The sequence below is a fragment of the Psammomys obesus genome, unplaced genomic scaffold (genome assembly GCF_907164565.1).
Source record: "Psammomys obesus unplaced genomic scaffold, mPsaObe1.curated_primary_1811, whole genome shotgun sequence".
Taxonomy (NCBI): domain Eukaryota; kingdom Metazoa; phylum Chordata; class Mammalia; order Rodentia; family Muridae; genus Psammomys; species Psammomys obesus.
Window position 1 is genome coordinate 12507005 of NW_026596091.1, and position 4991 is coordinate 12511995.

A 4991-nucleotide genomic window follows, 5' to 3' on the forward strand; every position below is an offset into this window, starting at 1 on the left:
AATTAGGAATTATCATTCTATTCATTTGGACAAATGTGTGCAGTCTTTTAACTTTGGTGTAGGATAAAAGAACAATATATTGATAGGGTGTCTAAAAAGATTATTATGTTATGATTGTTAACATGCAAATCTAATATGTCTTAGACATAAAACATAAAATTGCTGGACATTTTGTTAATTTTTTAAGTGTGTATACTATGGAACTTAACATATTTAGCTGTTTATGAAGTACAATAGTATGTAAATATTGTCTCAATGCTAGATTGACATTATAATTTATATTTGCTCCTTAAGATTTACTGATGCTCTTGCTACCACCTACAAACAATTAAGTCAGAGTGAATAATGTAGTCATGTGATTTACTAACCAATAGACAGTGATGAGAACTACCGCACACCAGCAACTAAATGCTTCGATATTGTTACTTGTTGTTATTTATATCATTGCCCAATACCCGTGGTTAATAACACCTTTGAACTCTTATGTATTAATGATATAGTAGTTACTACTAACCCGTTAGCATACTGGCTTGATATACTTCACTTTTCCCAAAGGTAAACTCTGTGATCAAATTGGTGTATGTATTTCCTGTCAATGTATTGGTGTAATGTGTTTTCTTCTGTGTCTGCAAAATTTTTAGTAGGAAATCATCAAAACACAATTATATTATACATTTATGAATGTATTTTTTTCTTAGAAATTTATCACAATGTTGTGCTTTATGTCTTTGCATACCGTGTCCATTTTGCTTGATCGCTTTAAATAATATATAGTCCTACCTGAAATATAAAGCTTACTTTTGTGGAAAAAACAAAACAGAAAAAAACATTTGGGGTGTTTGTAAGGAAATCAGTCCTAATAAAGAAAAGCCCTCTTTCTTTCAATTTTTCTCTCATAAGAGTTAGAAATGAGAGCTGGGGATAGAGCTCAGTTGGAGGAGTGTTTGAATAAAAATGACCCCCATAGATAGATCCACAGGGAGCGGCACTATTATGAGGTGTGGCCTTGCTGGAGTAGGTGTGGCTTTGTTGGAGGAAGTATGTCACTGTGGGTGGGCTCTGGGAGCTCAGCTGATCAAGGCACATCCAGAGTGGCAGTCACTTCCTCCTGCCTGGCAGTCCAGATGCGGAACTCTCAGCTCCTTCTCCAGCAACATGTCTGCCTGCGTGCCACCATGCTTCCCGCCATGATGGTAATGGACTCTGAACTATACACCAGCCTTAATTAAATGTTTTCCTTTACAAGAGTTGCTGTGGTCCTGGAGTCTCTTCACAGCAATAAAATTCTAACTAAGACATTTGTATTTGTGAGGTCCTGGGTCTGATCCCCAGGGCTACAAACAAACAAAAAAATAAAGTACAAAAAAAAAAAAAAAGTATTTGAATGGGATATGGTGGCACACAGGTCTGCAATCCCAGTAGGGTGATGGAGGCAGGAAGATCAGGAGTTCAAGGTCATCCTTGGCTACACAATAAACTTGAGGCCAGCCTTCCTTACTTGAGAGCTTGTCTTAAACAGCAATAATAACAGCTGAGAGATGAGCTAATGGGAATTTAATGTAATCTAATCTATGCTTTCAGGTTTAAACTTTAACGATAGCCTCTGATGCTACTGACATCATTTTGCTCTGGAATGCTGCAGCCACCTCCTTTGCTGTTTAAATCATCTTAGCCCGGGGATGCTCTAAGCCAGCTTCCATTGACTGCATTCTACATATGCGGAGGTTCCATCACTGAACCTCAGCTCAGTAGCACCTGCACAAATTATGAAAATTCACGGGACACAACCAACTGATTTTCTGCAGAGTCAGTTTCTACTAAATGTTTCAAAATGTGTCTATGCTCTGACATTGCCGCTCTAGAAGTTTACTTTGAAAGAAACAAAATGTATGCACTTACAAGGATGTTAGTTACAGTATTATTTTCATGCAGAAACTGAAAATGAAGCCACTGCGGATGGGTTAATAAAAGCTGTAGCTTGGAAAGGAATGCTGACTCAAGAGTTTTTCTTTCATTTGGTCTTTCCAGCTGTGTTTCATAAAACCTCAAGGTCCATCGGACATATATCAGGGCCCACAAACCATTTCCCCAGAGGTTCACGCATGCTGGCTGGGACTGACACTCAACTACTGTAGTTTTATTGACCCCTGATCTGACCTTTTGTGTAGCAGAAAACCACCTATAGCGGTCTTTTTAAAAACTCTACTTTATTTGGGGTGTTTAGGCCTCTATCTCCCTTCCACCAACCCCCCCAACCTTAAGTATGAGAAAAGGTTAGTGGGGAGAGTGGGCCCAGACCCCTTTACTTCTCCCAGGTAGTTAGGGTCAAGGGGTTCTTTTAGGGCCCTGTGTCAACTGCAGACACAGCCAGCGCTCTCCTCCATGCCACCGCTGTGCCAGGAAGCGTTTCTCTCCGCCTGTCTGCTCCAAACTCACGGTCTCTGGTCTCTCCAACTGCAACGTGCCACACGCTAGCACCGAATAGCACACTGTCTCTTTCTCGATCTCATATTTACAGACTCAGAGCCCTAGACCACGATCCTCTCCAAGCCGTAGGCTGAAGGCCGTTACCAGCTGGCAAAGGTCAACCCTGCATGTGACAATCAACAGGGGTGGACAAGCCGTAGCCCAACTAAAATCCCACGCTTGGGATTAGAACTAAAACGTTTTTACATAACATAACTGAGTTTGCAAAGAACCCAAAACTTCCATTACACTTTTGTTTTGTAGGACATGCTCTTACAGACTTCTTTCAAGATTGGTAATGCTGGGTGCGCATGCGTGCTGTCAGTGAGTCTGTGTGACTGGGCCGGGTATGGGGCTGCTGTGAGGCTGAGGCTCGGCGTGGGCGGAGGAGGCGCGGGTGCTCTTTAAGAATAGAGCTCTGGTCATCCTGGCCAAAGGCGCAGAAGAGAGGAGACAGTGATTCCTGTGGCTGTCGAGCTGGGAAAGACCCAGCGCAGCATAGCCGTGATGGAATGATTTGTCCCCATGCCAGGCTTAAAGATGCCAGAAAGCAGGGGCCTTACGATGTGGTGGTTCTTCCAGGAAGAAATCTGGGCGCCCAGAATTGCTCTGAATGGGCTGTGGAGAAGGCGATCCTGAAGGAGCAGGAGAGCAGGAAGCGCCCCAGAGCTGCCATCTGTGCCCATCCTACAGCTCGGTTGGCTCATGAAATAGACTTTGAAAGCGAGGTTACAACACACAACGGCTAAGGACAATGACGAATGGTAGTCCCTACAGCTACCCACGGAGCCGCGAGGAGAGGGACGGCCTGATCCTCCCAGCGGAGGGCCTGCGACCAGCTTAAGTTTGCACTTGCCGTAGAGGAGGCGCTCAGCGGCAAGGATGTGGCTGACCGGGACCCCAAGGTTGAGGCAGGCCACTGGAAGCCCACCAGTGTGTCCAGAAGCCAGTGGACCAGTATGTGAAGTAGTCGATACCGGGAATCTCACCCTGAAGCCCAGGTCTGAACCTTGCTAGAAGAATCGTTTTACCAAGCTCCTAAAACAACAACAACAAAAAGATTGGTAATGCTTTACACTTGGATAGGAGTCCATCGCCCATCGCTGTAGTTATTTGCAGCGGCTTTCCTGTGGGTGCCTCACTCTTCATTCATTCGTTGGGTTTTTCAAGACAGGGCTTCTCTGTGTAGCCCTGGCTGTCCTGGAATTCACTCTGTAGAGCAGGCTGGCTTCAAACTCACAGAGTTCTGCCTGCCTCTGCCTTCGGAGTGCTGGGATTAAAGGTGTGGCCCACCCCCCCCCCAGCTGTATTTTTTATTTTTAGCAGTGCTGGGGTTGCACCTAGTGTCTTGTGTTGGGTAGGCAAGGGCTATGTCACTGCCCCCACTCTCCCTTCTGCCCCTAGGCCGTGTGTGTTTTTAGAATAAGGATGTTTTGTAGAGCAAGCCTGTTTTTTTTAACAGCACCTGTCTGCCTAAGAGCTGCCGAGGATGAGTGGTCTCTCCGGGGCTTTCTGGCAAGCCAGCCTTACAGCCTGTCTTTACTAAGCACAGTCTGACTTAACCTTGCTAATCTCCTCCGCTGTGGAATTTCAGAGAGAGAGAGAGAGATTAATGCACACTGCATTTTAATCTACACATATCAAACTATCGGGAAATCTTGGGGTTTAATAAACTCCTCTTTTCCCTTGAAACCACTGATGGGAGTACATGGAGTACTGTCTGCTACAGAAAACACAAACTGATTCTATTATTATTTGCAGTAAATTTCTTAAACATTCATGTATTCCTTATTGCGCAGGTGAGCATGGTGTGTGTCTGTATGTGTGTGTTTGTGTGTGTACTCTCATGGAGATTAGAGGACAACTTGTAGGAGTCAGTTCTTTCCGTCCAACCATGTGGGTCCCTGACGCAACTTGTAAGGCTTGGCGGTGCCTTTATTTGCTGAACCGTCTCAGTGGCCCTATTATTTGTATTAAAAAAAAAAAAAAATATATATATATATATATATATATATATATATATATATATATATATACACACACACACACAATGTGATCCTATCATAGTCCATGGGGAAGAGAGTTACTTTAATAGATGATTTCAGGCCAGAGATAAAGCTCAGCCGTAGGGCGCGCACACCCACCCACTCACCCCCTCTGTGAACCCTGTTCCAGTCATTCACGGGCTATTTCGATAGGGTTGTGGCCATTTTATCTTTCTGAACATTAGATTTCTGATCTGCAAATGGATGTAATTACCGTGTGGGTTGTTATGGGGATTATATGGTGTGTGTTTTGGCACTGAACAGATATTGACATAAAGGGATTGGAACTAATTTAGACCTAGAAGCCAGGGAAGTTTTTGCCAGTTTAATCCTTTCTTCAGGCGTCACTTTAACTCAAATATTTTAGAAAATGCAAAGATAAGGATTTATTAGATTCATCTATCCATCTATCCATCTATCTATCTATCTATCCATCTATCTATCTATCTATCTATCTATCTATCTATCTATCTATCTATC

General features: G+C 43.5%; 1 pseudogene; it reads left to right on the forward strand.

Annotated features, from left to right (window-relative positions):
- Positions 1 to 1187: 1187 nt before the first annotated feature.
- On the forward strand, positions 1188 to 3431 carry LOC129691647 (Parkinson disease protein 7 homolog; annotated as a pseudogene).
- Positions 3432 to 4991: the final 1560 nt, after the last annotated feature.